Source organism: Aquarana catesbeiana, unplaced genomic scaffold, assembly GCF_042186555.1.
Source record: "Aquarana catesbeiana isolate 2022-GZ unplaced genomic scaffold, ASM4218655v1 unanchor224, whole genome shotgun sequence".
NCBI classification, from domain to species: Eukaryota; Metazoa; Chordata; class Amphibia; order Anura; family Ranidae; genus Aquarana; species Aquarana catesbeiana.
The window spans coordinates 1,273,822-1,290,021 of record NW_027362651.1 but is presented as its reverse complement, the minus strand read 5'-3'; the positions used below and the strand labels follow the sequence as shown (position 1 = coordinate 1,290,021).

Genomic DNA, 16,200 nt, shown 5'->3' with positions numbered 1-16,200 from the left:
GCAGAACTTGCGAACAGGCAAAAAATTTGTTCCAACACGCGAACACCATTAAAGTCTATGGGACACGAACATGAATAATCAAAAGTGCTAATTTTAAAGGCTTATATGCAAGTTATTGTCATAAAAAGTGTTTGGGGACCCGAGTCCTGCCCCAGGGGACATGTATCAATGCAAAAAGAAGTTTTAAAAACGGCTGTTTTTTCGGGAGCAGTGATTTTAATAATGCTTAAAGTGAAACAATAAAAGTGTAATATTCCTTTAAATTTCATACCTGGGGGGGCCCTTCAGGTCTGGTATGGATATTAAGGGGAACCCTGCACCAAAATAAAAAAAATGGCGTAGGATCCCCCCAAAAATCCATACCAGAACCTTATCCGAGCACGCAACCTGGCAGGCCACAGGAAAAGAGGGGGGGACGAGAGAGCACCCCCCCTCATGAACCGTACCAGGCCACATGCCCTCAACATTGGGAGGGTGCTTTGAGGTAGCCCCCCAAAGCACCTTGTCCCCATGTTGATGGGGAGAAGGGCCTCATCCCCACAACCCTTGCCTGGTGGTTGTGGGGGTCTGTGGGCGGGGGCTTATCGGAATCTGGAAGCCCCCTTTAACAAGGGGACCCCCAGATCCTGGCCCCCCCTGTGTAAATTGGTAATGGAGTACAAATGTACCCCTACCATTTCACAAAAAAAGGCGACCCAGGCTTGTTTTTGGATTCTGCTTCTGCCTACTAATTCTGCTTGATTATTCTCCCAACACTGACTCAGCTTGTGATCTGACTTCCCTGCTGTCTGCTATCTATGCCTGATCTGTCCAATTGCTTCCACCCGGTCTGTCTGACCCTGCATCTTGCTCATCAAGCCTGCTACAACTTCCAGTCCAGCAAGCCTCCATCTGGTGCCTGCTTCCTGCTGATCATCCCATTCTGTCATCAGCCAAGCATCGTGCCAGCTCATCTGCTGCCTGCCTGCTGACTGCTGTCACGCAGACTACTGGACTGATTACATGCACTCACCTGGATGCATGATTCAAAACCTGGTCTGTCAGGGTGAATCCCAGACAGGTAACAACCCTATGAGTGAGCCTGGCAGCAGGTCTGTGCGAGTTGTCAGCACCATCTTGGCTGCTGCTCAGTCCAGCTGAAGGAAATAAGTTTGTCATCTTCTGAGGGATTTTCAGTTACTTTCTCCTCTTGAGCATCATGCCTGGGAGATGTCTGGATCACAGGGAAAGATCCTGGATGATTGGGACCCCATAAGTGCTGGTGCAAGGATTTTTGAAACCCCAGGCAAATCTTTATTTTGCTGCTCCCCTTTTCCCTGCCCCTGACTCCACCCCCTTTGCTCTGCCCACATATACGGTGGGGTGGCGACCTGACATCACGCAGCACATGTTAACACACAAAAAAGAACACATATCAATGTGGATAGGTTACAGCAGTACACAGTGTGAAGAGAAGAGCTCCCAGGACTACAGATCCCAGCATGCCCGGGCTGTTATGATATTGTCAGCCATGGTCACCCCACAATGGTGCTGGAAATGAATGGAAGAAATGTCCCTGGCTGTCATGTACTGTACAGGGACGGGGAGGTTCACCTTGTCCCATTCCTAAGCAGCCTGGTCCAGCCTTGTGTCCTCATTCTCCGCCTTGTCCTTCAGTCTGTCTCTGTCAACACAGACCACTGCCACTGGGAACACCTAGCACAGCCGGGGAGGCATCAGAGGACTAGCAACTTGTGAGGGGCTCACCTCTGTCTACTTCCACACCGCGCTGCCACCTGGTGGTCTAATAGGAGAAGGCGCGGAGGGTGGTTGTAGCGATAGTGAGGGAGTTCTATCATAAAACAGTTCAATGACCGAACTTCCTGTAGACAATGTCCTGTACAACCAGACATAACTGAGTGTGCTGAGGAGGACATTCCCACCTCTGTCATTACACCAGTGAAGAGTTAATAATAGGGCCAGCTCTAAGTCCTCCCGCTCTATAATATGGGAGGAGTAAGGGAGTAGACTTGCTCTCCCACAGATCTCTGGCTGTCACTGAAATGTCAGGTACTTCAGCTATGAGTAAGCACTAACGTTAGTGCGAAACGTCAGCTCTATTCCTGTCTGCTGTTACCCTGTAATTGATGTGCATCTTCTTAAAAACAAGGCTAATCTATGAGTTTGGCTGTCCAGTATTCATTCCCGTTTACTACTTTAGCTGTGCGGGACATCGCTGTGTTAGACAACCAGATTTTACTGATCCTGCACTTGGTGTGGGTTGCACCGCACTGTTTACAGGTGGTGGTGCCCCGTCTGATGTGCGCCTACCTTGCCTATTGGTAGCGCTGTCCCTGGACTCTGAACACTGCTTTGTAAAGCTGTTAAAAGCCGGGTCTTGTGCAGAGCTGTGGATTCAAGCAGCCATCCGCAGTGCAGGCAAGTCATGCCCCCATTGGGTAGCGCTTTAATTCTGTTTAACCCTGCAAGAATATTATGTCTTGTAATTTCAGGGGTTTTTGATCACTAAATAAACATTCCAAAATTCTTCACTATCTCAAAAATTTACATGCAGATATTGTTTTATTACAAGAGATCCTTTTAGGTCAAGAAGAGTCGTTTGGTCTGGTGGGGGGGGGAGGCTGCTAAAGGCTGTAAAGACCATACAATTATCTAGCTTCATAAACATATTGGTTTCCAAGTGGTTTTGAAGGAACGTGATTCTATGAAGAGGAGGTAGGCAACTGCTACTCCTCAAACACATACTAATTCCATTACTATTTATCGTATGTACAGTATGGCCAAAATGTGAATGATAGTGATTTTTTTTGAACGCTAATAAAACAAATTCATTCTTATCCTCTAGAGGTGAAAATTGTGGTAGGAGAATATTTCAATGCAATGAGTAAACCCATAGAGAATTGGAAATTACTCACGGGAGTTCTCCTTAAATTTATCCCTAGGGACAATCAGCTTTGTGTTTTATGTCCTCTGCAGTACTTATCAATACCTGGAGACATATGAAGCCATTGGAAAGGGATTATACCCACCATTTCGTAGTTCATAAATCATTGTCCAGGCATCATATGATTCTGGTTGCTGGAATCTTTTTGCTGTATATTATCAAGGCGATCATTTTGCTCATGGTTATATCTCTCTCCAGTGTTACTATTTTTACAAGAACAACTAACTGCAATGAGTAAACCAATCTGGAGATTTCCTGTCTATAAGACGATGATGGTTTTAAAACACAATTACAGTCCTGGTGATTAGACTATGATCATCACAAAATCAACAATTTCCAACATAGAACCAATACAATTCTCTATTGGAATTTGGAAAATGATGTAGTGAGAGGTAGAATTAACTACACATTTATTAATATCCATATTTGGCAGCTAGTAAGAAAGTTAGCTAATATTAAATTCAAGCAGTCTGTGACTGACCATAATCATTCTAGATGGCTGAAGGCTAAATATGATAGTGAAATGTGGTTAGATGAACATGATAAGTCCCATAGATGCTTTAAAAAACATAACCATTACAAAATTTAGTAATAAGGCAGTTTGGCCTTGTCAAAGGTTGACTTTCTCCTCAACATATTATGTGTGTAGTCAATGACCAGGGAAATTCTGAAAAAACGTCATGCGCTTTGTGGACATTTACTGCTTGTGTTTGTTTTAGCTGACCCTGACAGAAATGTGTTGAGTGCAGAAAATGTTGTGATTGGGTAACCTTATAAAAAACAGTGTTGGCTGGTACTTCCTAAATGCAAAAACACATTTCACTACAAGTGCACTTGCAACTGCACTGAACCTGCACTTGTAGTGCAAAGTGTATTTGCCCTTAGGAAATAACCCCCATTTTTGCATAAAACAGCAATTACATCACCCCAAAAGTGTTGTAGTGTTGTGACAATAATCCACACATTCTTGAGTAATGCACTTTTTTATACCTGCACAATCACATGTGCATTTACCAAAGGTTTTTAAAACAAACCAACATGTTTGTTGTATAACAATGTTTGCAGTAGCATTATCAAAAATCGAAATATCCATTTCAGATAAAACAGGCCTGTATAAAACCAACAAGAAAGCCAAAAAACTTGAACTTACAAAGTTCACATTAGGTAAAACCTGAAGGCTATATCAGACATCAGTATTTAGGAACTGGGTTTGATATAGCGTTCAGATGGGGGGAAATCACCCCTGGAAAAGCCAAATTTGGAAGATGCACACCAATTTACGAATGTCAACATGTGCTATCTGCCATCAGGGGTGATCAAGGGACGTGTTTTGGGGGAGCAAGCCCTTCCTCAACGCTACTTTATAATTGAGGAAGGGGTTGCACCCCCAAAACGCGTCCATTGATCTCCCGTGATGGCAGATAGCATATGTTGGCACACTGTGTGCATCCTCCAAATTTGGTTTTTCTAAACATAGAAAAAATTTTCGTACGATAAAACAGGTGATTTTGTGGGTTTTAAATTCGCCCCAAAACATCAATGATGTTATTATTTTTTTTAATAACATCACTGATTTGTTGCTGGATGTTTTGCAATTGGAGATTACACCCCATGATCTCCCCGATCAGTATCTGGGCACTTTCAGATGTGAAACGTTCTCTCTCCCTCACATCACGATCACCTAAAAAGAGATAAAGAACAAAAAAAAAGGTCTCAAAAATCTGCCAACATCCATCTCTTTTACCTGAGTCTGTGGTCGCAGACACTCACCTGTTGTGGTGCCAATCTCCACCACGTCTTCATCTTCCTCCTGCTCAGCTTCTTGGGTTGGTATTTCCCCTTCTTCCAGAGGGGGGGGTCTCTGGTCTCCTGGGATGAGGGGTGTCCTCCGAGTCTTTTCTCCCCTATGTAAAACAAAAATGGTATAATTAGCACACAGATATTTGATGGCAGAACTAGAAATAGGAAACATTGCTTGGAAGTGGGGTACAATTGTCTATTTTAGCAGAGTTCCAAGATGTATTTTTTTTATTGGCCTTTGTCAAGCTGCAATACTTTACCTGTTTAGTACAAGCTTCACAGATGTAGCCCCCCCTATAGTATACACTGGAGCACCTGTGTGGCCCCCCCTAATAAAAATGGTGTTCTTGTGTCCCACACTAGTGCTCCAGCTTCCAGATGTGAAAACAGCTGCTCAGTGTCCTCTCCTTACACACAATCTAGTTGGCATTTCATTCTAGTAACAAACCCATCTACACAAACAAATATTTGGCGTCCAAGTAGGCCCCCAAAAATGTGTGAAAATGCATATGGCCTAAACAATGGTGTTCTAGAGGCCGAAAGAAAAATGTTTGATACGAACGAATAATGGGCCCATGAACATTAAAGTTGACCTTTTTAAACGTTACAATTAATAAAAGCATATGGAGCAGAACGAACGTAATAAAGACAGAAAGAATAGGAACACAGCACAACTACTTACTTTTTTGCAGCACTCTCCGGATCTTTCGGTACTGCTCTGGCTCTCTCAATTTCAGGTCCGACCACCGCTTCCTGAGCTGATCTTTAGATCTTCGTACCCCGAAATTCCTCTCAAGAATCCTGACCACTTTCGCCATGATCTTGGCCTTTCGGATGTTCGGGTTGGGGTAAGGCCCATATTTTCTGTCATAGTCGGACTTCCTCATGATGTCGACCATCTCCAACATCTCCCCAAACGACATATTTGTGGCCTTAAAACGTCTCCTTCTGGATCGGGACGTGCCTGGATCTGGGCTTTCTTCCTCCTCCTCCTCCTCCTCGTTGCTAGAATTAGCAGGCACCTGTTGTAACTCCGCCATGTGCTCTTCACCCACTGCGCCGAACGAAAACGGGCGGGGAATACACTAGAAAGAACGTCAGGGGCGGGCGGAGTTACACGCATGCGCAGTGTGTATAAAGCGTAACACGCGTGCGTATTACGTACGATCTGTGAGCGGAGGAAGGAGCATTGGACGCGCCGATCGTAAGAACGAAGGTAAGAGACAAACTTGTGCCTATACTGCTTCTAGATTGAGACTTATATTGTAACAAGATTAGGAGAGTTTTGTTTGACATTAGGCTTTGTCTTGTGTTGTGTCTTGCAGTGAACATGGATATCTTAATGAAAGACAATGACTTCATGTCAGTATTCATAGAGATGCTAAGTGAGCTGCCCTGTCTGTGGGAGATTACCCACCCCCATTTCAAGAACCAAGCAAAGAGGAAGGCAGCACTGGAGCAATTGTGTGAAATTGTGAAGCAGGTGACCCCCACGGCAGACATCACCTATTTAAAGATCTTCATTGGTGGCCTGAGGAGCACATATCTAAGGGAGCGCAAGAAAGTCCTGGATTCACAGAGATCCGGAGCAGCAGATGACATCTATGTCCCCAGGATGTTGTACTACGACAGACTGCATTTTCTGGCAGGCCAGACTGAACCCAGGTCATCACTCTCCAGTCTTCCTTCCACGCTTCCTTCCCCCCCGGCTGAGGCTTCTGACGCCCAACCTGGGCCTTCCATGCCACATGTGGAGGATCCCAGATTGAGCCAGGTATAGCATTCCTCTAAATATTTCTGCTTGTCCAATCAATGATGTTAACTAGATGTTAGTTGGGAGTACTAATTTAGGATTGTGATTGATGATGCAAAAACTAAAACCATGTCCCTTTTTCATACACAGGGAAGTCTCAGCCAGGAGGTGGCCGGGCCGAGCCGGCTGGCTGATATCAAGGTCCCTCCACCCCCCCTGGAAAGAGAAAGTGGCAGTAGGAGGAGTACCCTAGAGGAGGCTGCTATAGCATTCTTTTGGAGGGCTACAGAGGTCCTGGGAGTACCCCACACCATGCAGGAGAACATTGCTGCCATCATAGCCTATAAAATGCAGAGGATGGAGGAGGGCCAAAAAGCCATGTGTGAGGCCCTCATATCGGAGGCTCTGGAGAAAGGTATGAGGGGCCAAATTACACCTCACACACATCTTTGGGATGGTCCTCCTCCTCCTCCTGCAGGTCCTCCTCCTCCTCCTCCCTCTCCTCCAGGTCCCCCCAGTCCTCCTCCTCCTCCAGGTCCTACTCCTCCTCCTGCCACATCTCCAACTGCACAGCCACAGCCGGGAAGGAAGCGTGGAAGGAAGACCAGACAGTGATTGCCCTGGATCCAGTCTGGTCGGCCAAAAGATGCAGCCTCTTGTGGTACCACAGCCTGGGGACACAGATGTCATCTGCTGCTTTCCAGATCTCTGCGAATCCCGGACCAGACTGCACTCCCTTACATATGGACTCCTCAGGCCACCAATTTTGATGTTGAAGAATTGATGTCTGCCGTGGGGGTCCCAGGCTTCGCTCATTTCTCCTGTTGATCCAGTGTTGCCTTCCTCTTTGTTTGGTTCTGAGCCCTTAATAAAGGATTTTTGTTTTGAATTATACTCTCCTATGTGTTTTACTTCAAAAAGGACAGTTTGTTTGTGAAGATTCAGGTACATTTCAAATATACAATGTGAAATGAACAAGGGACACCAACAACAAACAATCTCCTGGAGATTAAATAATAAAAGATATCAATGGTGTTGGGGTAACTTGACACACAAAACACACCCAAAAATATTCTGCAGTAAAAATAAAAATAACATTGAACAAAGATCAGCCTTGGAAAAAATCTAAACATTAAAGAAAAAAAAAGGCTTAAAATCCAAAATAAAAAAAAATTAAAAAATATAAAACTGTCAGATGTGACAACTAATAACAATATATTCAGGGAATCCCACTAAAAAATCACAAATAAAAGTTTGTGACACATTATAAAGAAGAAGAGAGTGCGCTGTATTAAACCATTTTTAACATTGCAGCGTGACGAAAGTGCTGTATCCATTGCGAACGCTAAGTTTACCAGAACGAGCCGTCCCATGTCGGAATTTCTTCTGAGCATGCGTGGCACTTTGTGCGTCGGAACAGGCCACACACGGTCGGAATTGACGCGATCGGATTTTGTTGTCGGAAAATTTTATCTCCTGCTGTCCAACTTTGTGTGTCGGAAAATCCGATGGAAAATGTCCGATGGCGCCCACACACGGTCGGAATTTCCGACAACACGCTCCGATCGGACATTGTCCATCGGAAAATCCGACCATGTGTACGGGGCATTACTTTTGCCATCTTCCTTCTTTTGCACAGACCAACGCCCACTCTGCCATGACCTTTCCTCGTCCGCAACCTGTAAAAAGAATAAAACACAAACCCACAAACGAACAATCCCTACATCGTTCAAAGGGAGGGTGGGCGGGAACTTTCCTCCACTCTACTGTTACTCCCCCAGGGCGGGATTACAAATTTAAGGCATCCCTTAATACCTCCCCCTCGGCTAACTCCAACCCCACCTACTAGCTTAGTTAACCCTACTGCTCCCAAAGTCATGCATGCCCTGCACCTATGCATTACATGCTGCTGTTCCGGGCTCTCCTAGAAGTGAAGCACTCTTTGTTTTCTTTTTATTTGCATGATTTTCTAGTGGGTAGGTATTCACTGATGGGAAATGAGGCCACTTTAAAAGTTCTTAGATCTCCTATAGGTTGCTTCATATAAGCCAATCTCTTTAATAAACTAAAATGAGAAACATCTATCTAAAGTAACAGGTGACCAGCTGTCAACATTTAAAATTGATAGGACCTGAACAGGCAGATTTGGTGGTTGGGATCGGCAATGATTAATGTGAGGAAGGTTATTAGGGCTACTTTACACTTGCTTCAAAACATGGCTTAGGACACACTTTGTTAAAGCTCTCTGAATGCCAGTCAAAGCTCCTGTCACTAAATAAAATGGTTAGCTTACAGTCCTATTTACACCTTGCTTTTGCTTGGTGCTTCGATGAGCCTTTGGTGGGGCTTTGATCAGGCTTTGGTAGAGCTTTGATGGGGCTTCGATGAGCCTTTGGTGGGGCTTTGGTCGGGCTTCAGTAAGGCTTTGGTGAGGCTTCAGTGGGGGTTCAAGCAAGCTTTGCCATAGACTTCTATGGAGGCTTTCAACCTCTTGGTGTCCACGCTATAGCCGAATGACAGCCACAGCACGGACCTGAATTTCTGGAAGGCTGTCACTGAGACTCGGGTGATCACAGATCTGATCCCGACCTCTTACCACGTGATCAGCTGTCAGCCAATGACAGCTGATCACATGATGTAAACAAAAGCTCCGTAATCTTTTTTTTTTTCTCCAAACGCTGACAGCACGAGGAGAAAAAAAAGCTGATCACCGGCTTATGTACAAGGGACATCGTTCCCGAAGAGGAAGAAGCAATTCTGCCTCATCTGTGCCACCAGTATCCCCTGCCAGTATCACCTGCCATTGCGACATGTCAGTGCCCACAGTGCACACCAGTGCCACCTATCAATGCCCATGAGTGCCACCTATCAATGCCCACTAGTGGTGCCAATCAGTGCCACCTAGCAGTGCTGCCTATCAGTGTAACCAACCAGTGCCAATCAGTGCCCATTATTGCCACCCATCACTGCCACCCATCAGTGCCCATCACTGCCACCTATCGGTGCCCATCAGTGCTGCCTCATCAGCGTGCATCAATGAAGGAGAAAAATTACCTGTTTGCAAAATTGTATCACAAGATATAAAAAAAAAAAAAAACATTTTTTAAAAATGTGGTCTTTTTAATTTTTTTTAACAAAAAATAAAAACCGCAGAGGTGATCAAATACCACCAAAAGAAAGCTCTATTTGTGGGAAAAAAAATATAAAAATTTGGGTACAGTGTTGTATGACCGCGCAATTGTCATTCAAAGTGCATCAGCGCTGAAAGCTGAAAATAGGTCTGGACAGGAGGGGGGTTTAATTGCCCAGTAAGCAAGTGGTTAAGACGCTTTGAAGCACCACTAAAGCTACATGGAGTATAATTTTTGAAGCAAAGCAAAGCAAAGCAAAAGCAAGGTGTAAACAGGACTGTAAGCTAACCATTTTATTTAGTGACAGGAGCTTTGACTGGCGTTCAGAGAGGTTTAATAAAGTGTGTCCGAAGCCATGTTTTGAAGTAAGTGTAAACTAGCCATTAATGTGTGTTGGGATCATTTGGGGGTATCTGTACTGTCCTTGAGAAATGAGATCAGGATTGATCAATTTTCAGATATATAGACCATAGTTTGTGGACTCAATAACTTTTCTAAATAATATACACTGATTTGGGTTATTTTTACCAAAGAAATGGAGCAGAATACATTTTGGTCTACATTTCAGAAGAAGGATTCTTTTTTGCAATATTTTATAAGAGAAACAAAGAAAAATGCATTTTTTTTATTAACCACTTCAATATACTTTCGCCCCTTCCTGCCCAGGACAATTTTCAGCTTTCAGAGCTGTCACACTTTGAATGACAATTGCTCAGTCATACAACACTGTACTCATATTAAACTTTTATCATTTTCTTCCCACAAATAGAGCTTTCTTTTGGTGGTATTTGATCACCTCCGGTGTTTTTTTTTTCCTAAAAAAACTAAAAAAATACAGATTTAAAAAAAAAAGTCTTTGTTTGTGTTATAAAATTATGTTTTCTCCTGCACTGATGGGCACTGATGAGAAGGCACTAATATGTAGCATTGATGCGCACTGGTAGGCGACACTGATATGCAGCACTGATGGGCACCGATAGGCGGCACTGATATGCAGTATTAATGGGCACTGACAGGCGGCACTTATGGGCACTGACAGATGGCACTGATGGGCACTAATAGATAGCACTGATATGCAGTATTGATGGGCACTGATAGGTGGCACTGATGGGCACTGACAGACGGCACTGATGAGCACTAATAGATGGCACTGATAGGCAGCAATAATGACAGTGATTACTGATGGGCACTGATTGGCATCTGTAAAGGGCACTGACAGGTGTTGTAGCAACTCGAAATAGTGGGAGTTGGTGCTGCGCTAATCCTGAGGTAAAATTAAAATAGCTGGGTGTACTGGGTGTGGGCTCCTGTCTGCATTATAATTTGGGGTGAGAATTCCCCGACGAGTAATGTGACACTATGTAGACGTCCTGGTGATGGGTGCCAACAGGAAACAATAAACAGGAAGTGTATATATATATATATATATAATAGGACCCTAACCCAAAAGAATATGTGTGGTGCTGTGTGACACAATCAAGTGGAGCAATATGATGTGTGTTGAAATAAATAAGTCAATAATATATGTAGAAATAACAAATAAATTAAATATGCTAGTGATAACCTCTAAAACACTAAAATCAATATGAAATGCTGTGAATACAAAATGGAAAAAATACAATATAATCAAACATGATACAAAGATGTGACTAAAAACTTAAATATCGGAAAGCCAAAAACAGATAATTTAAAAGACATACAATGTTATAATGAATAGACAAAGTGATCTATATAATAGTGCATCATGCAATGAGTGTCCAACTGTCCACAGGGGGTGCTACAAATTCAAATAATAAAGTTCAAATAAAAGTGACTTTGTGCAGCAAAAGGCAACTTCAATGCTTCCTTAGGCTCGGTTCACACAGGGGCAACACGACTCTGGCCGCGACTTTGTGAGGCGACCTGGACACAACCTGAGGGCGACACCACAGCGCGACTTGGAGCGACTTGGGGCGACTTACAAGGCGACTTCAAGTCGCCTCCAGGACAGGCGACTTTCCAGTGGCCAATCAAACTACAATCCGCTCTGGGGGAGGGAGGGGTTTGCTTGAAAAAAACATCTTCTCTTCCTGTGAAGTCGCTTCAGTATAGATCACGATCCGACTTGTAGGCGACTTACATTGAAATCAATGGGTACAAGTCGCCTACAAGTCGCCTTGAAGTAGTACAGGGACCTTTTCTGAAGTTGGAGCGACTTCAGTAGCGTACATATAGACGGCTCTCATTCACTTACATGGACTTTCAGATGTCAAGCGACTTGGGGCGACTCGAGGTCTGACAAGTCGGATCCCAAGTCGCGGTAGTGTGAACCGGCACTTAGTGTTATAAGGCAATCACGATGTGCAAATGACAGCTGGGTTTAAGTAGCTTCAGAAGAGTGGTGACTGTGAGGTGTATAATAGAATTATCACCATGCAGCAATCCTCTAAAGGTGGGTAATGGCCTCTTACCTCACTATACTGAGGTTACAGCATAGAAAAGCAAACGCTATTGGTATCTCCTGTGCAGGGGGGTCCTAGGTGCTGTGCTGTCATTAATCAAACCTCAGATCCATAGGAGAGCAACATGGTAAAGTGGAGAGAATAAAGTCCCATATAGTGTAGTATTTCCAAGTTAAAATCAGGCTTTATTCAATTTGAACATCATACAGGGTACTCACACAGTAAACAGCTAGCGGTACAATGCATCCAGACGAGCGGCAAACTCGTACACTGCTAACAGTGGGCGGTGCCTGTCCCAAACACTGACAGGTGTTACTGAGGGGCTCTGATTGGCACTTTGATGGCATTGATTGGTCCTTTGGTGGGCACTGACTGGCACTTAGGTGGGCACTGACTGGAAGCTGATGGGTACTGATTAAAAGTTGTGGTGGGCACCTCTAATGGGGGCTGCGCTAATAATCAATGTGCTGATTATCAGCACACACCCCCCTCTGACAGGAGAGCCACCAATCGTGCGCGAACCGAGGAAAGCCGTTTACCAGCACTTCCTGGTTACATGCTGGGATCAGCTGTGATTGGTCACAGCTGATCACATGGTAAAGAGCCTATGTCATAGGCTCTTTACCATGATCAGAGTTGCGGTGTGTCATTGGGCGCGCAATTACGGCTTATCCTGCTGGACGTCATATGATGCCCAGTCAGGATAACGCAACCATTGCCCAGCCATAATTTTGCTATAGGCCGGGCAGGAAGTGGTTAAATATCACCAAAAGAACAGCATTTCAGGAGGGGAGACTGCCACCATCTATGTATTCTGCCATGGTAGTCCTTATTCCTAAACCTGAGAAGGATCCGGCTGATTGTGCGTCATATCGAACAATTTCTTTATTGAATATTGACTATAAAATACTGGCAAAGATCCTGACCAAACGCCTCAATGCAGTCATTCTTAGTATAATTCATCCAGACCAAACTGGCTTTATGCCAGGAAAGTCTACCTCCATTACCATACGCAGGACACAACTGATAGCTCAACAACTTAAAAAATGTCTACCTGAGACTTGTACGCTGGCTTCGCTGGACACCACAAAAGCCTTTGACTCAATAGAATGGCCACTTCTTATGGCTGCATTGCGCTCCTTTGGATTTGGCACTAAATTCCAACAATCGGTCACTACACTTTATAGAGATCCCACATCGAACCTTTTAGTCAATGGTCTCCTATCTCTGTCTATACAACTTCATAGAGGTACCAGGCAAGGGTGCCCTCTGTCTCTGCTGTTGTTTGCGGTTGCTACTGAGTCCCTGGCACTGAGATTTCAGCAGTCTCCTGTATTTAAACGTATTACTATGGGTGATAGAGTAAAAAATTATAAGATTATACACAGATGACATTATTCTTTATATGCAAGATACCTCTGCATCATTAGGAATAGCAATGCACACCATAGACAAATGTGGCACATATTCAGGCCTTAAAATTAACTGGCAGAAGTCGGCACTGATACCCTTTTCCTCGCAGGCTCTTCTATGTAGTGATCCACCATGCCCTCTTAAAGTAGTGACCTTGTTTAAATACTTGGAAATCATTATTACACTGTCTCCATTAGAAGCTTTCAAGGCATATCTGGACGTCTAGTTCCCATGATTAAAGGTAAAATTAATGTATGGGCCAAGCTCTCCCTGTCCATGGAAGGCAGGATTAATCTCATGAAGATGATCCTTCTGCCCAAGTGTCTGTATGTGACATCTCACATGCCTGCATCACTGCCTAAATATTTTTTTTTAAACCCTAGACATGTTACTTATCACCTTTATTTGGGCTAATCATAGGCAGAAACTTAAATTCTCCACTCTACAGTGCCCTAAGGCTGATGCTGGAATGGCATTGCCTAATTTTATATTATTTGGCTGGGCAGCTTCGCCATCTGAGGGACTGGTTGGGATCAGCTACACCAGCGGTGGTTGAGGCATATTCAGACTATGTCCTTAAAATCAAACACCTGTTGATATCCCTGGAGGCACCCTTGGCAGCGCTGGGAGAGGGACATATACCAATACTGACATTGGTTCATACAGTGTGGAGGGAGGCCAAGAAAATTACAAATTTTCCAGGTACTAATGAGGCGCTACCACCCCGGCACAATCAAATGTTCCCCCATTTAAAGCTATTTGCGGACTATGGGTTCTGGGAGTGTAGGGGAATGGTCTCTTTGGACAATATCTATGATGGAAATGTATTGGCTTCTTTTGAGGGAAATATGAGTTGCCCCAATCCACCTTTTATAGGTATGTATAATTTAGACGTGAGCTACATACTCCATTTGGTACCCATGACACTGACTTCTCTGACTACCCACTAATAGGAGTGCTTCGTTCTCAGGGCCCTAGGAGACTTATCTCCACTCTGTATCTCCATTTACTCTCTGCCACGACTAGCGGGGCACCACTGGAGGTGCGCACCAAGTGGCAACAACTTGTCCCCGATTTATTTGATGAGGATTGGAAGGAAGTATTCACCGCCCATTTATCTGTATCTCCGGCAGTCAACAACAAATGAATCCACCTTTATATGCTACATCAAACATTCCAGACCCCTGTTAGACTGCATGCAATGCACCGTGTATCTACCTCCGTCTGCACTAGGTTCACTTGTCCACGTGTGGATTTCACACATGTTATGTGGCTCTGTCCGGTTATAGAGAGATACTGGTATCAGGTGACGGAGATATTGTCTGCAGTCTTATCAATTCCTGTTCTATGTACCCCACTGGTATGTTTGTTGGGGGTTCTGGATGAGGAGCAATGGCCAAGACATGTTAGGACCGTGCTACTGGAAACACTGTTTATGGCTCGTAAATCTGTAGCACTTTAGTGGATCCAGCCCATACCTCCATCTATACATAAATGGCTCAGGTTAGTGAATCAAGTATTACCCTATGAAAAATGTATTTTTGAGCACAGGGGCTGCCCAGCTAAGTATAATAAAGTGTGGGATGCTCGGTGTTCTTCACCCTTACTATAACCAGCGTGTGACAATGCCACTGAAGGATTTGGGAAATGGTTATTACTGTTTTTGTGCCTCTTTGATGTTTTTTATAACATGTATTGGGATTGATATACTGAGAAATGCAGTTTACTTGTACAGACATAGAAATGTTTTTTATTGCACTGTAGATGGACCTTACTGTTTTCTACGCTCATGTTGCGCACATTTGATTACAGTCATTGTCATGTATCTTTTTTAATACAAAGAGTAAAAAAAAAATATCACCAAAAGAAAACTCTATTTGCATGGAAAAAAAATGATAAAAATGCCATCTGGGTACATGACATGCCGCATGACTGCGCAATTGTCGTTAAAGTGCGACAGTGATGAAAGCGGAAAATTGGCCTAAAATAAAGGTCCTATTAACCCCTTACAGGCATATTAACATACCTATACATTGCCCTTTAAGACGCGGCATTGTGGGCACGCGAGCTTCGTGAGTGTGACCGCTAGTTCCCGCGGACTCGATGTCCGTGGGGATTCCCACGATCGCCTCATGGAGAGGAAGAACGGGGAAATGCTGATGTAAACAAGCATTTCCCCATTCTTCCTAGTGACAGGACACTGATCACAGCTCCCTGTGATCAGTGTTGTGTCACACACAGCCCCTCCCCCCCACAGTTAGAATCACTCCCTAGGACACACTTAACCCCTGCAGAGCCCCCTAGTGGTTAACCCCTTCACTGGCAGTCACATTTACACAGTAATCAATGCATTTTTAATCGCAATGATCGCTGTATAAATGTGAATGGTCCCAAAATATCAACAAAAGTGTCTGATCTGTCCGCCATAATGTCGCAGTCACGATAAAAATTGCAGATTGCCGCCATTACTAGTAAAAAAAAAGATTATTAATAAAAATGCCACACAACTATCCCCTATTTTATAGATGCTATAACTTTTGCGCAAACCAATCAATAAACGCTTATTGTGATTTTTTTTTTTTTTTACCAAAAATATGTAGAAGAATACGTATCGGCCTAAACTGAGGAAAAAAATGTTTTTTTATATATTTTTGGGGATATTTATTATAGCAAAAAGTAAACAATATTGCGTTTTTTTCAAAATTGTCGCTCTTTTTT

The 16,200-nt window shown here is 43.8% G+C and overlaps 1 protein-coding gene across 1 annotated transcript in view; it reads left to right on the top strand.

Annotated features, from left to right (window-relative positions):
* Positions 1-16,200, top strand: part of LOC141121537 (vomeronasal type-2 receptor 26-like) — a 72,473-nt gene that overhangs the window by 14,757 nt on the left and 41,516 nt on the right. The window lies entirely within an intron of this gene.